Raw genomic sequence first — 27,684 nt, 5'->3', positions numbered from 1 at the left:
AGAACTATGAAATTGATCACAGAATGAAGCAGACCATTTTTTCTTTTGTTTTGTTTTGTTCTGTTTTGTTTTATTGTTATGATTTCTCTCATTCATTTTAATTCTTCTGTGCAACATGACTAAGGTGAAAATGTATTTTATAAGAATGTATGTGTATAACCTATATAAGATTGCACAACGTCTTAGAGAGGGAAGGGGGAGGGAAGGGAAAGGTGGGAGAGTGAGGAGGGAAAATCTAACATATATGGAAGTGATTTTAAAAAGCTGAAAACAGGGGGGGGCGGAGCCAAGATGGCGGAGTAGAAAGACGCACATACACATAGCTCTGAACCCACAACCCATAGAATGGCTACAGGGAAGTAACTCACGGCGAATTCCGCACCCAGAGGCCACGGAACATTGGAGCGAGGGAGATTTCTGTTCCAGAGAGACCTGCAAACCTCTCGCGGGGGGTCCTTTGCGCTGCGGACTGGGCGCCGGGACTGGGAGCTGAGTGCAGCCCTGCCGTGGCCGCGGGACCGAGAGGAAAAGATCCGAGCAGGCTTCACAGACAGGATCTCCAGCGGCCACGCGGGTCCCTCCACCCACAGAGGGATCTGCAAACCTCTCGCAAAAGGTCCGTCGCGCTGCAGACACAAAGCCCAGCCCAGACCTGCTGCGGCCACGGCTGCAGCACCAAGAGAAACAGATCCGAGCAGGCTTCAGGGACGGGATCTCCAGCGGCCGCACAAGTCCCTCCACCCACAGGTGACAGGGGTGGGTGACAGAGTCTCTTTGGCGGGTCGAGAGGGGAGTGGGGTGCCCCCATAATTCAGGCCCCCCCCCCCGGGAGGTAGAAGCTGAGAGGCGGCTGCAGACAGGGGCTCCCCAAGCGGGCGGGAGCCTGAATCCATTGCGGAAGGTCTGTGCATAAACCCCCTGAGGGAACTGAGCCTGAGAGGTGGCCCTGCCCCGACCTCAGCATCAGAACATAATCTCATACTGAATAGCAGCCCTGCCCCCGCCAAAAGCCCTGAGGCTGGAAGCAGCATTTGAATCTCAGACCACAAACACGGGCTGGGAGGATCAGGAGGTGAGGTGGGTGTGAGGAAAATATTCAGAGGTCAAGTCACTGGCTGGGAAAATGCCCAGAAAAGGGAAAAGAAATAAGACTATAGAAGGTTACTTTCTTGGCGAACAGGCATTTCCTCCCTTCCTTTCTGATGAGGAAGAACAATGCTTACCATCAGGCAAAGACACAGAAATCAAGGCTTCTGTGTCCCAGCCCACCCGATGGGCTCAGGCCATGGAAGAGCTCAAAAAGAATTTTGAAAATCAAGTTAGAGAGGTGGAGGAAAAGCTGGGAAGAGAAATGAGAGACATGAAGTCAAAGCATGAACAGCAGATCAGCTCCCTGCTAAGGGAGACCCAAAAAAATGTTGAAGAAATTAACACCTTGAAAACTAGCCTAACTCAATTGGCAAAAGAGGTTCAAAAAGCCAATGAGGAGAAGAATGCTTTCAAAAGCAGAATTAGCCAAATGGAAAAGGAGATTCAAAAGCTCACTGAAGAAAATAGTTCTTTCAAAATTAGAATGGCACAGATGGAGGCTAATGACTTTATGCAAAACCAAGAAATCACAGAACAAAGAGAGAAGAATGGAAAAATGGAAGATAATGTGAAATATCTCATTGGAAAAACAACAGACCTGGAAAATAGATCCAGGAGAGACAATTTAAAAATTATGGGACTACCTGAAAGCCATGATCAAAAGAAGAGCCTAGACATCATCTTTCATGAAATTATCAAGGAAAACTGCCCTGAGATTCTAGAACCAGAGGGCAAAATGAATATTCAAGGAATCCACAGAACACCGCCTGAAAGAGATCCGAAAAGAGAAACTCCTAGGAACATTGTGGCCAAATTCCAGAGTTCCCAGGTCAAGGAGAAAATACTGCAGGCAGCTAGAAAGAAACAATTCAAGTATTGTGGAAATACAATCAGGATAACACAAGATCTAGCAGCTTCTACATTAAGGGATCGAAGGGCATGGAACAGTATATTCCAGAAGTCAAAGGAACTAGGACTAAAACCAAGAATCACCTACCCAGCAAAACTGACTATAATACTTCAGGGGAAAAAATGGTCTTTCAATGAAATAGAGGATTTTCAAGTATTCTTGATAAAAAGACCAGAGCTGAAAAGAAAATTTGACTTTCAAACACAAGAATGAAGAGAACCATGAAAAGGTGAACAGCAAAGTGAAGTCATAAGGGACTTACTAAAGCTGAACTGTTTACATTCCTACATGGAAAGACAATATTTGTAACTCTTGAAACATTTCAGTATCTGGGTACTGGGTGGGATTACACATGCACACACGCTCACTTACATAGAGACAGAGTGCACAGAGTGAATTGAATAGGATGGGATCATATCTTTAAAACAAAATGAAATCAAGCAGTGAGAGAGAAATATATTGGGAAGAGAAAGGGAGAAATTGAATGGGGCAAATTATCTCTCATAAAAGAGGCAAGCAAAAGACTCATTAGTGGAGGGATAAAGAGGGGAGGTGAGAGAAAAACATGAAGTCTACTCTCATCACATTCCACTAAAGAAAAGAATAAAGTGCGCACTCATTTTGGTAGGAAAACCTATCTCACAATACAGGAAAGTGGGGGATAAGGGGACAAGCAGGGTGGGGGGGATGATAGAAGGGAGGGCATGAGGAGGAGAGTGCAATTCGAGGTCAACACTCATGGGGAGGGATAGGATCAAAAGAGAATAGAAGTAATGGGGGGCAGGATAGGATGGAGGGAAATATAGTTAGTCCTATACAACACAACTATTATGGAAGTCATTTGCAAAACTACACAGATATGGCCTATATTGAATTGCTTGCCTTCCAAAGGGAAGGGGTGGGGAGGGAGGGAGGAAGAGAAGTTGGAACTCAAAGTGTTAGGATCAACTGTCGAGTAATGTTCTTGCCACTAGGAAATAAGAAAAACAGGTAAAGGGGTATAGAAAGCTATCTACCCCTACAGGACAAAAGAGAAGATGGAGACAAGGGCAGAGAGGGATGATAGAAGAGAGAGCAGATTGGTCATAGGGGCAATTAGAATGCTTGGTGTTTGGTGGGGGAGGAGATAAAAGGGGAGAAAATTTGTAACCCAAAATTTTGTGAAAATGAATGTTAAAAGTTAAATAAATAAATTTAATAAAAAAAAATATAAAAAAATAAAAAAAAGCTGAAAACAGATAAATTTCTTAATTTAAAAAAGAAATGAAAAGTTTTAACTCATTTGATGATTCCTCTGTGTTTCTAAGCAAATTATCATATTATCTCCAAATATGAAAAATCTTACTTTGTATTTAGTGATATTTTAGTGTAATTTATTTTTGCCGTAATTAATATTTTTGATATTATTTCAGCAAACTGTAGTTTCAGTGTCAATTATTATTTTTTTAATTTTTCTTTGGTCTTTCTGGGAATACGCCTAGTTTTCTCCATTATAAGCAAAAAATTATGCTTATCTTATCAGGTATATATCCTTCTATCCTAATGGTTTTAATTACTTTTAATTCATATTATAGATACCTAACGATATTGATGAAAGCATTCCCTGCATTTACTGATATAAGTATGTACTTTTAAAATTGTACTATCACTATAATGAATTTGTTCATTATTTTCATAGTGTTGAACAGTACGTAAATTCCTGCTATAAATGAGATATTTTAAATTAGCATTTTATAATATTACTATGGTGTCTTTAATATGTTATTTAACATTTTTTAATTAAAATTCATCAGCAAGAATAGTCCATAAAATAAATTTTCTGCTCTATTTCTTCAATGTATGTATATCAAGAAAACAAGTTTTCTTATCAAAGAAGTTTGGTAGAATGCTTTCTTTGTTTCGTTTTTGACTTGGTTCTCTTGATTGGATAATTAAGAATTGCTGTTTGCTGTTTCACTTATTTAGATACTTCATACTTACGTAAATATTCATCTGTTATTTTCAGTTTTCTCAGTTTTATTTATTTGGTATTTAGTATTACAGTGGTTGATGTGGGATTTAGCATTTGAACATTAAAGATATTAGTTAAGGTACAGTTGTAAATGTGTATGTGTGTGTGTGTTTTCTCAAAATGCTTCAGGTATGATTAGAGGGAAAACATAATGCTGAATGGATGGTTTTTCAGAAGACTATTTTAAGTCCCCCACAGACTTGACTTGTCTTGAACTATTCAAATGGACTATGCATACTATTTAAACACAAAAAAAATTGCAGTAACGACCAATTCACTGTGACTGTGTATATAGCTTCATAATATTTTTATTATGCAATTTTAATCTTGCTCATCAGGAGTATATATATATGTATATATATATGCATATATGTATATTTTTCCATGAACATATACATATATTGATCATGGGAGTATGAACTGTATGTGTATATATATTGCTTATCATGAATATTACACCTATATGTACATACATGTCAAAGAAGCAAAATGCTTTAAAATATTGGTTATTTTTTAAATGTTAGCTCAATAATAGATTTCAAAATTTCCTTTAAAGGAGACAGATTACACAATTATTCAGAATTTTTCCTTATTTTTATTTGCAAAGGTTTTATATTTCCCATAAATTTTATAAATACCAAAATACATTTCTTGTCCCAGTGGGGAGAAAAGGATTGTAGTGTCAGTTTCAAATTGCAAAGCTCTTCTATTTGGTTTTTTTTTGGTAACCTTAATGCTTGTAATCTGAATAAAAAGCAGGAAGATTTCCAAGGGGGAATTGATGAAAATTCAATTGTTTTCAAGTGGGAATTGGAGTACTTTCTGTGTTTGCAAAATTGATTTCTTGCTGCTTTCATTAAACAGGTACTGAGCTGTTTCTTGACCCTGATCCCCCCAAAAAGTGAACAAAATATTGTATGAAATCAAGTCATGTAGCTGGGATATCTGGGATAGATGTTGTAATTTCACTGAAATGTCAAGTACTTAAATGCTTATGGCTTATGTTCACTGCTGGTTCTAGAGTAATATTTTTAAAATTGAATGTAGTGTGAATGAAAGTGCTTTATGTTACTCACACCTCAAGAAAGCTGAGTGAGCTACCCATAGGGAAAGAACAACAGTAATGAAATCAACTGTGGGATAGCAGAGAAGATATCTAGATAAATGTTCTTACGTCCTTACTTAGCCTGCACAGTAACAACTTGTTTGCTGAGCAAAGTCAGCCAAGCCAAGAAACTCTACCTGATTTCAAGATATACTAGAAAATCCAGGCAAAGATAGGACTTATTATTCTACTTGTAATTGAACTTCACTATTTCCATCTAAAATACCCAAAAATATTCTCTATGTCATTTTTAAAAATTTCAAGCTTTTTAATCTAATTATGAATAATTCATCATAAACAAATACAGATGTTTTAAATGAAAATCAGAATCCCACATAATATAAGAGGGAACCCTAAATTAATGTTGGGGGATAGACTCTCACTTATTTCTCTGATGCTGTATAATTTCTAGAGATATTTGCACCTTGTTACTCTCTTCTCTATATGTTTTGGAGACATCACTCTCCTAGTTCTCCTACCTATCAGACCACTCCCTTTCTCTCTCCTTTGCTGCATCTTCAACCAGGTCTTTTCTGATAAGCATGAATGATAAGCATAAGCTTTTTATATTGGTTATCTCATCAGCTCCCATGAATTTAATTATGATCCTTATGGTGATCATTCCCAAATATACTTACATAGACCCAATCTCTCTATTGAATCTAGTTTTGAATCTCCAACTGCCTGTTGGAATTTCAAGCTTGATATTTTGTAGACATCTTAAACCCAACAATACAACAATTAATTCATTACTAGCCTCCTCCCCCCCATTCTTCCCTCATTCTATTTAAGGTGCTACCATCATCCCTTTAGTTCAGACTCAAAACCTAGGTGTCATCCCCAACACTTGACTGTCTCTTGCCCCTCCTTTCCCCTAGACAATCTGTTTCTAAGACCTGTTGATTTTACACTGCTAATATTCTCTTTATATGTCCATTATATGTGGCACTGCTGCACCTTGAGGTAAGGCCTCATCACCTCACAAAGGAATATTGTAATAGCCTTATCTGGTCTTCCTGCACCAAGTCCCTCACCACTCTGTTTCATCTTTCACTTAGAAGTCAAAACGATATTTCCAAAATATAAGTCTGACTTTGTCACCACCACTCCCCTGCCCCACTCCATAAACTCCACTGGCTCCCTATCACCTTCAGAATCAAAGACAAAAATCCTGTTCAGCCTTCAAAATGCTTCATAATGTGCTTCCTCCATCTTTTCAGTCTTCTTTCTCCTTGCACACCAACCTCGACATACTTATTGGTCAAGTGACACTGGCCTCTTCCTAGTCCATTCTCCACCTCTTAGCCCCAGATATTTTCACTGACTGTCTCTCATGCCTAGAATACTCTTCCATCACTCCTCCATCTCTGAGTCTCCCTGGCTTCCATCAAGTACCAGGCAAAATTCTTCCTTCTACAGGAAGCCTTTTCAGATCTCCCTTAAGTCTAGTACTTTCCTTTTGTAATATCTCCAGTTTATCCTCTGTATAGCTTATTTGTACATGGTCATTTGCATTTTGTCTCTCTCATTATTATGCGAGCTTCTTGAGGGAGGGACTATCATTTTCACTTGAAGTTATAGCTAAGTACACTACCTACACAAAATAAATGTTTATTGACTTACTAACAAAATGTTAACATCTCATGCCTTACCCTTAACTAGCAAACCTAATCCTAAATTAGAAGTAAGAGACTATAGAAATATAGAATTTGAAGGTTGGAAGGTACTTAAGAAACCATGTAGTTTAAGCCATATCCAAAAGAAACCCACACTGTAACATACCTGATATTTGTTATCCAGCTTCTACTTGAAAATCTCCAAGGAAGGAAAACACAGCCCCACTCAAAATCGATTGTTCCACTTGACAGCTATAGTTGTTAAAAAGTGTTTACCCCAACAACTAACATATAGACTAAATTTGCTCATCATAGCTACTATCTGTTAGAATTACATGTTTCACATGGACTTGTCTTGCCTTGTACACATAAAGTCATTTCAACAAATAATAGGAAGAGTGCTGAATTTTTAGTACCATGGCCTGATTTCCTTTCTTAATACTGACACTATATTTATGACAATGGACAAGTAATTACTGTAAAGTACAATGACTTGGCCATAATTATTCAGAAGTTCTAAGGGGATCCAAGGTGTGGGGAGAAGATAAAAGTTCTAGAATTCATCTCAAATTGTCTGGATTTGAATTCTAGATCTAAATAACTTTAATAAAGATGATCATGAAGTTTAGAGGGGAAGAAAAGGATTTTGGTGCTAATTTTGACCCGGTTTTTTGTGTGAAATGTAGAGGGGGAATAAAAGAATAAAGACCAGATGTCTAGTCAAAAGACGTGACTTCAAATCCCTGTTCTCCCATTTACCTCATATAATATTGGTCAAGTTACTTTTCTTCTCTGGTTGTCAGTTTCTCCATTAATGTAATCAATATAAATATAAGATTAGAGAGGTATGATATGTTCTTGTCTTGGATCTGAAGGGTTCAGCGGGATGAGAATTGAATTTGTGTTTATATTATGTATGTTAGCAAAGAATTCTAGTTCAATCTGAGGATGCACTATGAGATCTCTAAGAAAAGGGAATCGTAGTATCACGATATTTTAGTCTAACCATATCTGTAATATCATGGGCAATTCTAGGGAATGCTAAGAAGGACATTGAAAAGCTAGAGTGCCCAGAAAAGGGGACCCAGGATGGACAGAGGCATTGAGATCTTTATGGACATCATTTGAAGGTTCTAAATATGTATATCTTGGAGAAGACAATACACTGTTCTGTCGGTGGGGGTGGAGGTGGTGATAATTGATGTTAAATATCTAAAAAGCTATCGTGCAGAAAAGAACATGACAAAACTTATTCTGCTCAGCTTAGAGGGAAGAAAAAGGAGCAATATTTAGAGGTTTCAATGAGGAACATTTATATATGATATAATGTTAAGGCCATATGAAAATGAGATGTGCTGCCCTGTGGGCTTCTGGATTTTCTCTCATTGGAGATCTTAAAGAAATTATTGAATGATTCCTTGTTGACTGTTATAGGGAGAACTGGACTAGGTGGACTATAAGGTCCCTTTTGACTTTGTGATTCTTTGAATGTATTTAAGCCTCCATTTCCTATAAAATGAAGATTAAAAGTATATGCATGAGCTACTCAATAGGGCCCTTGTGAGAAAATTGCTTTCCATGTCATAGGACACCATATACATGTGATTTTAATTAACATATCCTCATTACTTTCTTAGTATTTTATAATTAGGAGGGACATTAAAGATTACCTAGACCAAATTTTTCTTTATCTCAGATGAGGAAACTAAAACCCAGTGCAGTTAAGGGATATCATCTTACAATTGCTATCTGATGCCTCCTTTTAGAAACATTCCTCATTTTTCTTTCTGAATGGCATCTTCCTGCAGTCAAGTCTAATTTTTATGCCTCATTGTGGAATGAAGGTGACTCTAAATTGCCAAAGTCTAAGTTAACAGATCTCAAATTGTGCCAAATTTTTATGAAGTTGAAGTAAGAGTTCAGAGTCTCACCACAAGAAGTTTGAACACCAGCTGAAGGATATTAGTGTCCAGAGCAACTAAAGAAACTGTCCAATTAAATGATATGTTTATTTTAGTTTGACATTAGCTGGTTCTTTATTGACTTAAAATCTAAACATTATCATTTTGAGAAAAAACCCACTTTGATGAGGTACAGCAATCTTGCTATTAAAATCTGAATTCCTCTTAATCCTTGGTAAAATTTATTCCAAGAAAAAGAATAGATACATATTTATTTAAAAACACAAACCATTAATATTCAGATCTGAAACAAAGTCACTTAGATTTTAATGCACTTGCTCCTCTGATTTTTTTTTTGTGCATCATTTAGCTCCCTAAAGACCTTGGCAGAAGGGAAGGATTTCTTACTTGTTCCTGTTCTCCTTGAGATGACCAAGAGTGAAATAGAATAAAGCAAAACAAAAAGTAACAGCAACAACAAAAACCCACAACAAAATGTCATGTGGTTTGGTTGTTTTCAAATGGGGTTAGAAATATGGGATATTTAAAGTTGTATACACATTTATCACCTTACTGCCTAGTGAATGAAAGTTTAGATTCATGATTTAAAAAAATATATATACAACTTTGTCTTTGCTGACAGTGATTTTTTTTTTAATTCAAATAAATAAGGAACAACCATTTTCATTTGGAATCCTTATTGTTTACTGGATTCCTGTTCAACTTGACAGTTTTTAGTAAAGCTGAAATCTCCATAGGATTTACCTCAAATCTTATTGCTTTACCTAGAATAACCCTTCCATTTTTTTCTTTTTTTAAAGTTTGTTGGCAAATTCATTGAATATTTTCTCATGGCTTTTATTGGAGATTAAGAGAGGGAGAGTGGCCAACGGACAAAGGTTATCTTAGAAACATGGCCATAATTTTATCTTTAAAAGGGCGAGGAGTGGCTCTTACTTCTCATCAGTGGGGTGTAGGGGAACCGAAGAGAAAAATGTATTCAAAGCCCATGAATCAAGCCATAGCTAGAATAATGCTCTAGCACTTAGGAGATTTTCTTTTGTTACCCCTCTTAAAAAAAAATCTCTTTTTAGTCTTCCCCAGACTGGGCTTCATCTTCAGACCCTTATCCCCAAATTTTTCTGGTGGAGGGTTAGCAGACTTTTAGTTCTTTTGGGTTTTTTTTTGGGGGGGGGAGTTCCTGCTCCTCATCCTCTTCTTTAGGGGAAGGGAGTCTTCTTCTTGGATGCCTTTGATGCTGTAGGATTGCCCAGCTTTCCTTTGTCTTTCACTGGACTTGGTGTCACTGTAACCTTTAGCCTAGGTTTGTGCATTTTATTTTCTTTCCTTTCAGGCTTGAATTTCTTCATGATCATTTTGGTTTTTTTTTTTTTTTTTGAACTTGCATAAACACTATCATCATCATCATCATTCATTAGGATGTCTTCATCACTCCCAGAATCTTTCCTCTGAAATGGTGCCTCTTTTTCCTCTTCTTTTTCTTCTTCACTGCCCACATCTTCCATGAGTATCTCTCTGTTTGGAAGCTGCTTTGGATGCTGCCTGATACCATTGGTGAACATTTTTGTGATCCTTTTTTCATCTTCACTATCCTCTGGTAAGTGAGAATCATCATTCTTTGTCTTCACATCTTCTTCTTCAGAGTCCTCACTATCTTCCTGTGAAGTTTTCCCAGATTGCCTCTTGCTTTTAGCCTCTCAGAGTGATGATCAGATTTTCTTAGAGGGAGGGACCGAATCTTTTTCATAATCTATATCTCCATCAACAGACTCTTGAAACTGAATAATAAACCACCTTCATGTTTCTGATGGACAGGCCCAGTTTCTGAAACTGGACCTCCACAAAATTGAAGACCAGTCTTCAACCCTCCCAGAGTTGCTATGGCCACTGAGGCCCAGACTTCTAGCCTCTCAGGCTTCATTGCTACTGGTTTCAGGCCCCTGGATATACCTAGCAACGCACCCCCCTCTACTCCAGCCTCTTCAAAATGCCAAAATGAGATATTTATAAAGTGCTTGACCCAGTGCTTGGAATATGTCTTAGGTGCTTAATAAGAGATCCTTTACCCCTTCCCCAACCCTGATCACCTTTATTCTTTAATAGGATATCAAAGACTTGACCACAAGGATAGGGGAAGGATCATAGAAAACAGTGAAATCACAGGTCTTTTCCAATTCAGGAATGCTGAAAAGCACTTTCATATAAAGATAGATAATAAATATTTTTCAAGGAATAATTATGTACTAATACATTAATGTGATCTCATTGTCAAGGGTATTCCCTACACTGGTATAGTTCTCAACTATTCCACACCTTCTTACCCTATGTAATTGTTCCCTCCATAAATCTTCCATAATGTCTAAACTCAATGTACTGGAAGCTTCTTCAGCATCAATGGGATACTCACAACACCTACTGCAGCCATGACTATGATGGAGTAATTCTGAATCATGACTCTCCATATGGAAGACAGAACCAAAACATTTATTTAAACACCAGAAAGCCAAATCTCAACACCAGAAAGCCAAATTCATCATAGCAACAAAGAAATCTATACACAGTAGCAATGTAGGCTTTCCCACAAACAGGTTCCCTTAAGCAAAATGCCCTTCTGTCACTCATGCCAGTTGCTGCCTGCTTTCTATGTCCTTCCCAGCTCTGAATAGTCTGATCAACTTCTTCTCCACTGTGGTTCAGTTCCACCTCTTCCTGTTCCACCCATCCTTCTCCACTAGCGCAATAAACTCCTCCCACCACAAACTGGTGTTACTCAGACTTCCATGTGACCCAGGCAAGTCACATGGGCCTATTAATGAATGGGAAAGATTTTCCCATATAAATTACCATTACACTTTCCATTTAAATCGTCAGTACAGCTTCTTATTTTAACATCTTAAGGATGATTCAGTTTGTCCACTGATATGTAAAATCACTGCTCATTATATTGATATTATATAAAAATGTATTGCTTAAATGAATATTTATCAGTGAACTAAGAACTATGGGAACTCTTGGCCCCTTTTCTGATAATCTACTACAAAGACTGTGGAACTTGAAAAGAATAGTGATCCCACAAGCATAACCTTCATTACTCCAACAATAATTGGTACAACGGCAAAAACACCCTCCTCCTACAAAAAAAGAAAAGAAATAAATCAATGTAATAAAAACTGCAAGGCTGTTAATTCATGGGTCTCAATGGATAACAAGAATTTATCACCTGACAACAAAAGTTCTCAAAGAAAGTGTGGTTCTCAGATAACAAGTCACCCTCTTGCTGGGCACTACTTGAACTCTACTAAGTATCTCAAACAGTTGGTAAATATCTATTTAGGGTCTACTGTACTAAGCACTACACTACTTGCAGGAGGCATGCTTTGTTATCATTTTTTCTCAAAGAGAAACAAAATTACATCACTTTGAGTAAAATTACAGTGTGTCTGATTGTGGCTGATTAGATTCATAGGAGCTCAAAATGCTCAACAGGTCAGCACAAATAGTCCATATGGACATTTGAGGTGGATTCTCTAAATTTGCACATCCTGCATTTCTTTTAAGCTGCTTGAATGTTGTTTTGCCCATAGAACACAGCATCTGCTCTGACTTGGGCACACCATGCTGGGTGCTCCTATGCCAGTATCTCCCATGTCACACAACCAATTCGAAAATTCTTAAGAGAGACCTTGAGGGCATCCTTGTATTGCTTTTCTCTGACCATCATGTGAGTACTTGCTCTGTGTGACTTCTCCATGAAGTAGTCTTTTAGGTAAGTGTATGTTTGGCATTCAAGCAACATGGTTAGCCCATCAGAGTCATGCTACTCTCTGCAGTAGAGCAGCTTTCTGCAGGGGATATCAAGAAGGGCAACAGCAGTTCCTGATTTCAAGGAGTTCCCAAAGTCATGAGGTTGTGCACCTTAATGTAAAATGTATAACCTAATGCAAATTGCTTACAAACAACCTATATAAATGATTCATAGGAAATAATATAGGTAACGTACCAGCATAAAAAGGGATTGATGAAAGTTTCATTTAAAAGATGGGATTTTAGTTGGTGCTTGAAGAAAACCAGAAGGCAGAGAAGAGGATGAAAAGCTTCCCTTGCATATCAAATATCCAATGTAAATTCCTGGAGTGAGAGGATGAAATATCTCATTTGAGAAAGTATGTTTCTTTATTCCCTGAGAATACCTCCTAAAAAGTCTAGGAGTCTATTCAAAAGGGACTCTTAAAAAAGGAGTTTTTGTGTCAGAATTTTTATTTTGTGATTCAGAAACCTGAAGGCAGCCCTTACTGGTTAAATTAAATATTCTCATTGGAAATTAACTATAATTGACTGGCATCTTTTAAGTATTTTCTTCTTTTTTGAGACATAGAAAAGATTCCACTTCCTGTCACTATTTAGTAGCAAATTAATCTACCAATTCAATTAATCTAATTCAATGACATTTTACTAATATATTGTAATTGAATATGGTCCTAAAACATGGCATTCAAAAGGAATACATGTATAATATATTCATATATATACATACAAGTGTATACAAATATGTATATATATATATATCTACATTAATGTCTACATTAATATAATCAAAGAGCCTTTACTGAAAGAAAGGTGGCTGTTAATCTTTTAATGAATCTTTGGTTTTATTAAGTGAAATAAATGAAATAAAACCTTTACATTATACTGTTCATTACAATGCCAATAGGTGTAGAAAAAAAGTCATATGACAATGACAGACATTATCCTTTGAAAATAAAACAGAATGACAGTTCACTGACTTACACAAAGCTAAGTATAGTCATTGACTGACAGAATAAATGGCAATCCTACTGGGAAAGTAAACCCTAGAACTCTTGACAAATAATTGGGACATTCTAAAAGAAAAGAAAACAAAACATTACAGCAAAATGTATAAAGGGGGCATCGAGATAACATATTTTCCTCATTTTAATAACAAATAATTAGATATTTTTTATTCTTTTTTGTAAAGCAAACTATAATATTTCCAGAGAACAAATAAAATGATGCTATTTTTATGAGGTTACAGAACGTCTCAAAAGGAAATGTCAATCTTTCCCCATGTATGCACATAATATGTCATTTCTAAAAAGCAGTGGTATTTATAGCTTGGCTTCTTCAGGATTGATTTCAGGTATCCATGACAGAACCCTAAAATTTCAACTTCTTCAGGAACAGTAAAAGATCAAATCCCATTAAAGCAATATTAAAGGGAATATCTGCATTCTTTATTTACACTATGTGTATATTGTAACTTCATTATAAATCCTAACACAAGCTGTTCCATTAGAAATCACCAGGTTTGGGCAAACAGGGTTTTGAACTTTTCACTTGTTTCCTAGGTAATTTCAGACTTCCTATATGTGCCCTTATTTTTTTTCTGATGATTCAGATTGCTAGTGTCTCCCCATACCAACTTCTGCCAAATAATTTCACTTTCATTTTACATCTTTTTGATATTTACTTACATGTGTACAGATGTTTTCCCCAATTAAATGTAAATTCTGTTAAGTCAGTTATTGCTTAAATTATATCTTCAGTGCCTAACATAGCACCTGAAATATAGCAGATATTTAATAAATATTTGTTGATTGATGGGTTGATTTTCCTGAATTTGTTATTGTTCATCCTTAGTTTTCCATAAAGAACAGTGACATCATGGAATGATGACTTGACTTGAACGTTCACGAATTGGATTTCAGTGAAGCTCCATTCAGTCTTCCAGTCATCAATATCCAGTGGCAAGATACAGGGGATGATCTTGGTGTCTTCAGTATTTTACCAAGGTCTAAGTGCTCCAAAGCACTTGCATCAGATGCCTTCATGGCTCTTGGAAAAAATTGTTCTCATAAGCCCATTCCACCAGGGGAAGCCTTCACATGTTTAGAGTAGGCATCCCCCTAATTCACCAAGCAATTTGAAATCTGTTGGCTAGTCTCAACCTGGTTTAGCCCATAGCTTTATTGGAATGTGGCAGCTGTGTATGATACTCAATTGTAGGCCTTAGACATTATTATTATTAAATAACCTATTACTATACTTTGCAGATAGGGGGTGTTCAAACTGTTTTATCATGATTAGAATACACATACTTTTGGAGGCTTGGTTGAGAATGTTGAAGGGTTTTTGAGTTTAAACAATTTTTATCACATTTCAGCTAAAGGCTAAATAATTCAGTGTCATGATTGCAGCCATGAGAAGTAAAATTCAGATGTCTTCTAAAATAACTTCACAATCTAGTAATATTCTACACTTGATAAAAATTACAGTTGGTCAAATTGATAAATAAAGTTTCTCCTAGGATTACATAAGATTAATTGCATTAAATTTTTATCAATATTTACTCCCTTCATTTGTGAAAGACAAGAAAACCCTAGTATTAAGCAAAACATGTGTAATGAGTAATTAGGACAGGTAACCAGATGAATTTTGTTGTTGTTCAGGCTTTTCAGTCATGCTCAACTCTTGTGACCCCATTTAGTGTTTTCTTGGCAAAGATACTGAAATGATTTGAAATTTCATTCTCAAGCTCATTTTACAGATGAGTAAACTGAGGCAACCATGGTTCAATGACTTGCATAGGGACACATAGCTAGTAAGTGTCTGAGGCTTTATTTAAACTCGTCTTCCTCACTCCAATGCTAGGGCTCTATTCACCCTGCTACCTGCCCCAGAATTCATTTCTATATAATATTTATTCATTTCCTTTGTAGTCATCTTTGAGGTGGGGGGGGGAGAAAAAAAAGTTACACAATAAATGTATTCTATATTTAAAAGGAATAGCAAGTTGTACATAATACATTTGCAATTTCATGTCCAATAATCTTTTTTTCTTCTATTTTATATTATAGAAGTATTTCTTCTATTTCTTAAGTTCATAATAAAATAAATTTAATTAAAAAAAGGCTAATTTCATTAGGCCAGTTGATGTAGTTGATTGTAAATCAATGCCAAAGTTCAAAAAATCTATATTACCTTTTTATAAAGGGCTCCTTTCTGCCCACTATGCCTTAAAATAAAAATGCAATTTCAACTTTCGTTTTCCTAATTAAGTGCCAGTCCAAGGACTATGTATTTTATCCTAGAAGCAAGAGAGAACTAGTGAAGATTATTAGACAGTGATTGAAATTAAGCCAATATTGTCAAAGGAGAACAAGAAATGGGGTGTGTATATGTGTGCTCAGGGTTCATTAATTACTTGTCATGTTTAGTTTAAGTTGATAGTGTAACCTAACATGATAATCACTCTTAGTATGAAATGAAAGGTGTAAGTGCAAAAGGAAGAAGGAAAGATGAGGAAAAGAAATTGAAGGGAAAGAAAGGAAAGAGTTGTGAAAACTAGATTTCTAATCATCTAGTTCCTTTGATAAAGGTATCTGTGAAGTTAGACAACTTGGGTTCAAAATCAGCCCCTGGTATTCACTGCCAGTGTGACTGAGGACTAGTTACTTTACCTCTCTAGTTTTCTGATGTATAAAATCAAGGAATTTGACTAGATAACCTCTGAGATATTGTTTATTGTTGTTCAGTCATTTCAACAATGTCTAATACTTTTGACCCAATTTTAGAATTTCCTTGCCAAACAAAATGGAGTGCTTTGCTGTTTCCTTTTTTTTAGCTCATTTTACAGATGAGGAACTGAGGCCAACAGGGGTTAAGCAACTTTCCCAGGGTGATACAGCTAGTAAGTGTCCAAAGTTGGATTTAAACTCATGAAGATGAGTCTTCGTGATTTTAAGGTCAATGCTATATATACTGTACCTCCTAGATGACTAACTTCAGAGATTCCTCCTTAGATATCCATCAATTGAACAGGGATCCAAATAATTCAGGTTTGTAAATGTTCCGTGTAGGTAAGAATTGTTTGTTCTATTCACATTAATCTAATAAGCGAGATAAATTGGAAGAAATGCATCCTAAACTCTATACTGTATAAATACCAACTTTGGTACACTGCCTAGACCTCTCGGAAAAAAAACCAAACAAACAAACAGAAAAAAAAAAAACAAAAACAAAAACAAAAACCTAAATTATTCAGAACTGGAATTAGCAATTTACTTGCCTGGTGAATATAGGAACTGGCAGGAGAGGAGCTTAGAAAAAAGACATTTTTGACTCTGGTCACAAAGTCCAATGAAGGAGAGATAGAGAGAGAGTGCCCCCAGAATAAATAGATTCCATATTTGAGAGGTCGTCACAAGGCAAGGGATCATTCTGGAGTTAATCTGGTAAGGATCCCATCTATAGTACAGGAATGCCTTCATATCCAACTACACACTGACCTTCAAGTTCATTGCTACATAGAACACTTACATACTCAATATGACTATTTTTGATTGGCTGCAATCACACTGGGAAAGAGGAATGTCATTCTCCAGGGGATGCTTCCAATTCCCTCTCCATAACATGAATGTTCTTAAAATCCCTGAATGTTTCAAGAATTGAAAAAAGATTGAGTGGGGAGGAAGAGGTACAGGAATGAGGCACTGCATGTAAATAGAATGTTCCCTTAGTGGAGTGACTCAGTTATCCAGTTGCCAGAATCAGAGCATAATTGAGATGGGTGTGGTAAACCAAGGCTAGAAGAGGGAGGGTAAAAGATCATGAAAGGCTAGAGGGCTCCACAAGATTTAGAAAAAAATCTTTAGGTTTTATACTACAAATTGGATGTCCTGGGAAAATTCCCACCTCTACCTACTTACAACTGTAGAAGAATTTTTTAAAAAAGAAGTCATTTTGGAAATATATGAAAAAACAATATTGAGGGTCAGAGAAAGAAAATAGACATAAATGTGTGTTGAGAGGGAGGTAGGTGGTAGAGTGGATAGAGTGCTGGGCCTTAGTTGTACCAATGTGATACCCACAGCAGCCACTATGGATGTGCAGGCATATTTCCAGGGTAAATTCTCAAAACATAAACTCTCTTCATCAAAGATGACATCAATATGTTTATTGAGATACCATTAAATCAATTTCTTCATAGTAGCAGCAAAGTTTGTACACATTACCAATAAAGTTAGCACCGCCATGCCCAAGCCTTCCCTCTGTTAGGCCTCATCACAAACAAGCATTCCTAGGCAAAATTTCATCCCTTCTTGCTCATGCTAGCTGCTCTGTCTCAGCTCTGTCTCACCTGTCCCAACTCTGCTTTACTCTCTCTTCCTGCTCTACCCTTCCTGCTCCAATCATTTGGCAAACTCCTTCCACCATGGGCTTCATGTGACTCAAGCTATGGGCTGGGTGAAAACTCAAAACAGTTCATACAGGTCTATTAAGGGGCAGTGAAGATATTCAAATTCCCTTAACATTACAGCCTGGAGTCTGAAAGACCTAGTTTCAGATCTAGTCTCAGGCATTCACTTGCTGTGTGACCCTGGATAAGTTACTTAATCTCTGTTTGTTTATTTTATAGTTGGGGGCAAAGGATATTAACAGCACTTACCTCACAGTACTTTTGTGAGGAAAAAAAAAGAGATAATACTTGCAAAAAAATTTACCACAATGCCTGGCTCATATTAGGCATTATATAAATGTTTACTTCACTCTCTGTTTCCCAGAGGCAATTTTCGAGAGACGGAAAGAAATGGGTTGAAATCCTGTAGAGGTTGTTGTATCTTTGTAAGACAGACACAATAGATTTCCATGTGGCTCAGCTAATTTCCCAAACAACCATAGAGAGAAGAAAGTCAATATACTTTTCTGTGCTAGAAAGGAGAAAAAAGTTGATAATGTCAGTTTTAGGGATAACTCAGGAATATGAATAGTTTGTACGTAAATTTTGACAGAGAAAATACACTAAAGTTAGCCTTGACTTGAGACTTAGGTACAAATCTAAAGAACTCTTTGGAAAGAAAGGTAATCAAATTTATTACACAAGGTATGGAAATCATTGGATTTAGATTAAATAAATGGTATTTATGTTTTTAGTTTAAGAAAAAAAGCAGCTATGAACAATAAGCCATTTATTAGTTTAACTGTTTTTTTATGCTACTATAAGCACATCTTGTTATTATAAGTACTGTTGGAAACTACAAATTAACTAGTAATGGAAATATCGGGGCACTTTGTTTCCACCTACAACATGAGATCTGAATAAAAGCAGCAACAAATGTGTCAAATTAATTTTAGAAATATAAGCTTTCATTTTATTACATTCAAATGAATATACCTTTTGCTTCCCGATTAATGTTTTTAAAGTAGCTTTTATTAGTGCATGAAAGCCAATTTAGCTTTTTTTTTTTTTTTCTTATAGTAATCATTCCAAGCTGCTGAAAACCTTAAGCCTGGCAAGAACTGGGGGAAAAAAGAAAGCTTCACAAAGAACTTCTATGCTATAATCAGCAGATTAAAATGAAAGAAACATGTAATACTTATGACACTCTCATCTCACATTTCTAAATTCTAGGGAATGATAAAATGAACACAAACTTATTCAGAAAAACAAAAAAAAGATTTTCTTGTTAATTCAAAGTTGTTGGTTACACAACACCTTAGATCATTCCTTATAATTCAAATTTAAATCTTTGGGGACAATATTAATGCATATAATTCTAAGAGCTTTCTCTATATTAACATTTTGGAAGAATAGAAGAATTAAGACAGACATTTATTTTCAGTAATGGGTAATTGTTCTTCCATGGAGTTTAATAAAGATCACCAAACAATTTTTAACAACAGAACATTTTATTCCTATTGTTAGATCTGTCTTTCTTTGACCTTCCATATTCTATATTATTCTCAGGTTCCCTTTTGAATACTGCTTTCAAGAATGGTCAAATTTCACCTTAAAATTAAGTAAAAGGCTGAGAATTTAGTGAAGTTTTGAATCTCTCTCTTTCTGTCTCTCTGTCTGTCTCTCTTTCTCTCATCAGTCTCTAGCTTCTCTATGATCTTTCACTCTACATCACATCATCATATGTAGAATATTAAAAACCAGATATGTTATAAGTGTATATATATATATATATACATATTACATAGATACATATATAAATATATATGTATACACACACAATCACACGCACACATGCATCCAACTTTGTGGTCCAATATAGAATCTGGTATTAAACAACAGATAATCTGTCTCTGTTTCTTTCTGTCTCTGCTCTGTCTCTGTCTCTCTGTTTCTCTCTCCCTTTCCCTCCTCTCTGTCTGTCTCTGTACCTTACTGTCTATCTCTGTCTTTCACCTAAAAATTATAATACATAATAGTGTTTGGTTAAAAAAAGATAACCATTTTTTTTTGTGAACATATAGAGGAAGGAATTTTAGCCATTAAAACCCATTATTCATTAGAGTCATTCAAAATACCCATGATGGCTGGAATCGAACCCTAGCTTAGACATGTCCTTGGCCATCTGTATGAAAATCCCCATTATTATCCCAAGTTGTGTTCTGTAAAATAGTATAGCACTTCTGTATGTTTGTACAAACTTGGAATAGTGGAGACAACAGCCAAGAGTAGATTAATGATAAACTGATGATTATCTCATTTGCTTGACCTAAAAAACAAACAAACAAAAACCCAAAAAAACTAGTAGATTTAGTGGACAGAATGTTAGATGATCTGAGTTATTAAATCTCATCTCTGACATTTGGTAGCTTTATCATACTGGACAAGTTATTTAAACTCTTGCCCTCAGTTACCTTATCTATATTATAAGGATAATAATGGCATCTACTTGACAGGGTTGTTGAGAAGATCAAGTAGGAAAATATAAAGTGTTTTTCAAACATTGAAGTGCTATATAAATGCTAGCTATTGTGTTGTTGCTAATGTTAGTATCTTAGCAATAACTGTAGTTTCCAAAAAGACAACTTATTTCTTGCAATTCATTATATGTGTGTGTATACATGCGTACATATATCTATGTGCAGAATCAAATTGTCATCATGGGGGAGGGGAATGAGAGAGTTTGAAGTGTTATAATTTGCATAAGATGTTGGAATTGCTTTTCCATATACTTCTATAAATTAAATACTTGAAAAGAAGGAAATACATTTCAAATTTATAATAATAACATCTGAGAAATTGAATATGTAAGGTCCATTTATTGTCTTCACCCTGGAAACTCTCCATAGAAAGTATATAGGAACTTGAAGGTTTCTGCTTATTAAATAGCTAATGTACACAGTTCCCTCCTAACAAATATTTAGTATTCACTTCAAACACAATTCTCCAGGTAGAAATGTGAATTCCACACAGGAATGTAGGAAAGAAACTGTTCAGTTCTCTGGGTCTGGGGGTCTGTATGTGTCTCTGTGTGTTGAGTTGTCATGTTTTATTTTGGTTTAGATTTTTGAAAGCATTGAGCACTAGTGAAATGCAGAACTGGCTACATAAGAAACTCCCATGGCAGAGGAAAGAGGTCTAGAAAGAGAGAGCATTTCTTTCTCCATGAAGTTTATTCTAAGTAAGAAACTTACTGGCATTTCATAAAAAAAAAAACACTACACCAAAAAGATATACTATATATGTGTGTATATTGTGTATATTGTGTATATATACATACATACATACATATATATATATATATATATATATATATATATATATATATATATATATATATATAATTTATAAGCTAATGAGAATGGAAAGGGGAAAAAAGGAGGAAACCTGAAAATGCTTCAAGTTATAACTGAAATAGAGATAGAGAAGAGAGTTTAAAATTACTAATATAGAAATTCATCCTCAAGAAAGATGTAGAAACAATAAAGAAGGTCCAAATTAAGTTAGTGGTAGAGTGGCATAGTGAATAGAATACTGGCTTTGAAGCTGAGAAGACCAAGATTCAAGTCCCATCTTTGACATATAATGGCTTATTCTTCTCTTGGCAGGTGAATTAACTTCTCAGTTAAGGATTTCTTTAAGATTATATATTGAAAATTATATATACATATATATATACATACACATATATAATTTTGATAATATATTGTATATAATATATATTATGTATGTATATATGTGTGTATATGTATATGTGTATATACATGTGCTTGTGTATGTGTGTGTGCATATATATATATGTGAATATATACATATATTCACATATATATCCTGCATTAGTAAAAAGAGTTCTTAAACTAGGAATTCAGTATAGTATGAAATCTCTATGTATAGTTCTAAAATGAAATAATAGCCTAGAAGAGAAAAAAATGAGGAAGTATTTAAGAACTTCTCTAAAAGGATCCCTCAAAGTAATACTCCTTGGGTGTGATGAGGCATTCTCATACACTGTTAGTGGAGCTGCACTTTTCTGCAACAGCTTTAGAAATATCTTTGAAACTAGGCTAATAAAATGACTAAAACATCCATAGCCTTTTAAAGAGAGATCTTATTGCTTTTTATATACTCAAATTCAAGACAATAAAATTTTAATAAATGTCTACTATAGGCCAGGCATTGTTCAAGGTGCTACAGAGACAAAAAAGAGGCAAAAGATAGTCTCTGACCTTATGAAATGTTCAAATTTAACATGCAAACAGATATATACAAAGCAAGCTACAGGATAAATAATTGTATTGAAAATGCATTTTTCCTTATTGTTAATATAATTTTGCTCCTTAATAGGAAAATCTGTCCCATCCATTAATAGAACCACGTGACCTGCTAAAGTCACATGGGGGTCTGAGTCATATGAGTCTAAGTCATATGGAACATGAAGGGTTGGAACAGGAGGGGTGGAGCAGGAAGGGTGCAAAGGAAGTGGTGGAATTAGAACAGAGTTGAGAGAAAATTTGGTCAGAGCAGTCAGATCTGAGGGAGAGAGAGAGAAAAGCAGGCAGCTGGCTAGCATGGGTGAGTGAGCTTGTTTATTATTTTGTTTAAGGGACTCTATTTGTGATTTTTTTAAAGAAGCTGGTTTGTGGGAAGTCTTGGAGATGATGTTGCCCTCTGCATTGTTATTATGTGTAGATTTCTTTGTTACTATGATGGATTTGGCTTTCTGGTGTCTGAATAAATGTTTTGGTTCTGTCTTCCACTTGAAGTCTGTTGTATTTCATAATTCAGAATTGCACTAGCATATTTGTGGCTAGCATAGGTGCTGTGAATATTGCATTGGTGCTACAAATGTCTACAGGTATGGGATCATGAAGTATCAGATCTATATTTGGAGACAGAAATGTTTTAGAGGAAGAAATGTATCTTCCATGAGAGGATTTACCTTATTCCTCCCTAGCAAGAGAACGGACTAAACACAAAGGGGTGTGTGAGGATTGGGAACTGGGACTATAGAAGAGAACACTCAGATTTAAAAATATGTTAACGTGGAATACCAAAAGAACCAGGGAAAGAACTGGCAAGGGTATGTAGGAGAGGTTGGGACTTGCTAACAAGCTTTTGCCTTATGAGTAAAAGCAGAGAGAAGCTGTTAGACTAGAAAGCTCAGATGGAAAGGGTGTTGGTTAATTTGCATGAGAAGATTTTTATGCTACAGCATTCAAACTCTCCTTTAGAAGAGCAAGCTAGCAAAGTAGTAGAAGAAAAAAAACTGTTGTTATTTTAGCTCACAAAAATAAGCAAAGAAAGTATCAAGATGCATAGAAGTCTTCTCAGGCAGAAGCACAGCAGAGAACCAGGGTGTGTGCTTGGGCAAGCAGTTGAGGATTTTACTCAGTAGGAGGTCACAGATATTTTGAGTGGATCACCCAAAGGATGAGAGAATCATTGGTATTTTGAATGGTGAGAATCAGTGAAAAAGATCAATTTCTTTGAGAGAGAAGAGTAAATAATCTGCAGATTCAAAGCAGAATAGATTGACAAGAAAGGAACTGTTACTGCTCTATTGAAAGCAAGCATAGTTTTTGGAAGAATAGATGGCATTCCAACTAATGAACTATACAAAATGTAACAGAGTAAAGGGGCTTGATATTAGACTGAGCAGGGAATTAAGAACTTGTCCTACAGATCCTTCTGAAACATTTTATCCAAGTTCAGCACACCTGCAGGGAGAATAGGAAAATGGCCAGGCCCCAGCTCAGATTAAACAAAGTATACCTCTAGTCAGAAAGATTGCCCCAAAACTGCAAATTAGAAAACAGTATAAATCATTGCGAATGAGACTATGATTGTACATTCATGGACTCCAGAATCATGGTTGCCCCTATCTACCTTGCTTCTGGTTATTGTCTCCTTTTTTTCTTTTTGTCTGTTCACATTTTCAGATCTCTTTTCTGCAGGTTCAGTATCCTCCACTTGTAGATACCTGATCAAGCTTGGATATAAGTAGGGAGGAGGCAGGGAGAGTAAAATACTGTGAATAATTCAGGATGTATCCTAGGTTGTGAGCCTAAAGAACTGGGGCAGGGGAAGGGAGGGAGAGATGTTGTTCTCTATATTAATAGGGAAGGTGGGAAGGTAATTTAAAGAATAAGACAATGAGTTAAATTTTGAATGTCTATAGGACATTGAGTTCAAGATGCCTGAAAAGCAGTTGCAGATATGAAATCAGAGATCAGCAGAGACAGATAGAAAAGGAAAATTTGAGAATCATCATCACAGAGATGGTTATTAACTGTAAGGGAATTGATGATATCACCAAATAAAGTAGTATAGAGGAAGAAGAGACGAGGGCCCAGGACACAATCCTGAGATTTGACTGCTGGAGAATGTTGGCACACATGGTGGTTTTCCAAGCTGGAGTCTACCGTTTCCTCTTCCTGTGCTGAGGCGCTTAGGGGTCCTGGTGTTGATGCATGCTCCACTATGCTGGGGTTCAGGATGTCTCCCTGGTTTCCTAAGGTGGGACTTGCTCTGACTTGCCTCCCATCTTTATGGCCTCCTCCCACAGAGCAAGAGGGGCCTTTCCATTTAATCCTTCAAGTTTACTGGGCTACAAGACTGCTTCATTCCATCTTTCTGCTGTCTCAGCTATTTCACAGTTTTACTGGAGGTGATATTTTTCTGGGTTCTGAAAGGTCAATAAGGGAGGATGAGAGTGACTTAACTTCTTAGTCCACCATATTCTCTACAGAAATTTTTAACTCAGGCTTGATTACCTGCTGAAACTTATGGAGAGTGTCATCTGTAGTTTCCTATCTGTATTAGGTTCCCATCTGCTGCATGGAGTTCCTTCAGGTGATGTAGGGGGCCATAGCTTTGTCTCTGTTCACTAGAGGGGAGAACTAAACAGGGGAGAAATGCTTAGCAGTCAGATGTGAGTAGCCATATAACATTTCAAAGGAAGATAGATGTAATTTTCCCCTTGTTTGGTTAACAAGTAGAAAAGGACAATGGTTTAGATCTTTGGCCAGCATAAATATTTTTCACTGCAGAGTTTAACTCTGTTGTCAATGTTGTTGGAAATTCGAGGTTCATATGCTCAGCCTATCGCAAACACTGAAAGTGATGGGGGATATGGAAGAATGGGGAGATGCCTAAAGTATTATATCAAGCCTATAAAAGATAAAATTCACAGCCACCAAAGCATTTCTGGACACCTACAAAAAATGTAGGGTTGCCACTGTGCACTCTCATGTTTGTCATGTCACCTGCGGCAACCATAGTCAGCCTGCCTCTATTCTAACCTATCTGCATCCTGAAGAAGTCCAGCCTATTTTAATTTTGGCTCCTACCTACTGTCAAGTTATGTAGGTCTGGTTATATATTTCAGAGAGGTGCTCTTCAGTAAAATACAACACCTCGGTAGAGTTTGTGTGATTAGAAAGTCCACAGTGAGGAGTCATCTCTTATAAAAGAGCTGTTTCAGGGGGCGGAGCTAAGATGGCGAAGTAGAAAGACGCACATACACATAGCTCCGAACACACAAACCACAGAACGGCTAGATGGGACCAAGCCAGGGCGAATTCTGCACCCAGAGACCACAGAGTATTGGAGCGAGGGGGATTTCTGCTCCGGAGAGACCTGCGGACCTCTCGCGGGGGGCCCTTCGTGCCACGGACTGGGCGCCGGGACGGGGAGCGGAGTGCGGCCCTGCCGTGGCCACGACACCGAGAGGGAAAGATCCGAGAGGGCTACGGGGACAGGATCCCCAGTGGCCACGCGGGTCCCCCCACCCACAGAGGACCTGGAAACCTCTCACAAAAGGTCCATCGTGCTGCAGACGCGGAGCCCAGCCCAGACCTGCGGCGGCGGCGGACACGGATACGAGAGGCACAGATCTGAGAGGGCTCCGGAGGCGGGATCTTCAGCGGTGGCACGGGGCCCCCCCACCAACAGGTGACTGACGGGGGTGGGTGAGAGAGTCTCTTTGGCGAGTTGAGAGGGGAGTGGGGTGCCCCCAAGGCTCGGGCCCCCCAGGGAAGTGGGGGCTGAGAGGCTGCTGCGGACGGGGGCTCCCCAAATGGGCAGGAGCCTGGACCCATTGTGGAAGGTCTGTGCATAAACCCCCAGAGGGAACTATGCCTGAGAGGCGGCCCTGCCCCTGACCACCTGAACTTAATTCTCACACTGAATAGCAGCCCTGCCCCCGCCAAAAATCCTAAGGTGGGAAGCAGCATTTGAATCTCAGTCCCCAAACACTGGCTGGGAGGACCAGGAGGCGAGGTGGGTGTGAGGAGAACATTCAGAGGTCAGGCCACTGGTTGGAGAAAATGCCAAGAAAATGGAAAAGAAATAAAACTATTGAAGGGTACTTTACTGGAGAAAAGACACTTCCTCCCTTCCTTTCTGATGGGGAGGAACAATGCTTGCCATCAGGCAAAGACACAGAAATCGAGGATTCTGTGTCCCAGCCCACCCAATGGGCTCGGGCCATGGAAGAGCTCAAGAGGAATTTTGAAAATCAAGTTAGAGAGGTGGAGGAAAGACTGGGAAGGGAAATGAGAGGGATGAGGGAGAAGCATGAAAAGCAGATCAGCTCCCTGCTAAAGGAGAACCAAAAAAATCTTGAAGAAATTGGCACCTTGAGAACTAGCCTAACTCAGTTGGCAAGGGAGGTGCAAGGGGCCAATGAGGAGAAGAATGCTTTCAAAAGCAGAATTAACCAAATGGAAAAGGAGATTCAAAAGCTCACTGAAGAAAATAGATCTTTCAAAACTGGAATGGTACGGATGGAAGCTAAGGACTTTTCGAGAAAGACAGATATCTCAGAACATACCACGCAGATTCAAAAAATGGAAGATAATGTGAAATATCTTATTGGAAAAACAACTGACCTGGAAAATAGAATCAGGAGAGACAATGTAAAAATTATGGGACTACCTGAAAACCATGATCAAAAGAAGAGCCTAGACATCATCTTCCATGAAATTATCAAGGAAAACTGCCCTGAGATTCTAGAACCAGAAGGCAAAATAAATATTCAAGGAATCCGCAGAACACCGCATGAAAGAGATCCAAAAAGAGAAACTCCTAGGAGCATTGTGGCCAAACTCCAGAATTCCCAGGTGAAAGAGAAAATATTGCAAGCAGCTAGAAAGAAACAATTCAAGTATTGTGGAAATACAATCAGATAGCACAAGATCTGGCACCCTCTACATTGAGGGATAGAAGGGAATGGAATAGGATATTCCAGAAGTCAAAGGAACTAGGACTGAAGCCAAGAATCACCTACCCAGCAAAACTGACTATAATTCTTCAGGAGAAAAAAAGGTCTTTCAATGAAATAGAAGACTTTCAAATTTTCCTGATGAAAAGACCAGAGCTGGAAAGAAAATTTGACTTTCTAACACAAGAATGAAGAGAACCAAGAAAAGGCAAACAGCAAAGAGAAATCATAAGGGACTTACTAAAGTTGAACTGTTTACATTCCTACATGTAAAGACAATATTTATAACTCTTGAAACATTTCAGTATCTGGGCACTGGGTGGGAGTACACACACACACACATGCACACACGCACACATACATAGAGACAGAGTGCACAGAGTGAATTGAAGAGGATGGGATCATATATTAAAAAAAAATGAAATCAAGAAGTGAGAGAGAAATATTGGGAGGAGAAAGGGAGAAGTTATATGGGGCAAATTATCTCTCATAAAAGAGGCAAGCAAAAGACTTATTAGTGGTGGGATAAAGAAGGGAGGCAAGAGAAAAACA

The 27,684-nt window shown here is 37.2% G+C and overlaps 1 pseudogene; it reads right to left on the bottom strand.

Annotated features, from left to right (window-relative positions):
- Window positions 1–9,722: 9,722 nt before the first annotated feature.
- Window positions 9,723–17,706, bottom strand: LOC140502631 (nuclear ubiquitous casein and cyclin-dependent kinase substrate 1 pseudogene; annotated as a pseudogene).
- Window positions 17,707–27,684: the final 9,978 nt, after the last annotated feature.

Source organism: Notamacropus eugenii, chromosome 4 (assembly GCF_028372415.1).
Source record: "Notamacropus eugenii isolate mMacEug1 chromosome 4, mMacEug1.pri_v2, whole genome shotgun sequence".
NCBI classification, from domain to species: Eukaryota; Metazoa; Chordata; class Mammalia; order Diprotodontia; family Macropodidae; genus Notamacropus; species Notamacropus eugenii.
Note: the sequence above shows the minus strand (reverse complement) of the source record. Positions and strands in the feature narration are given on the sequence as shown.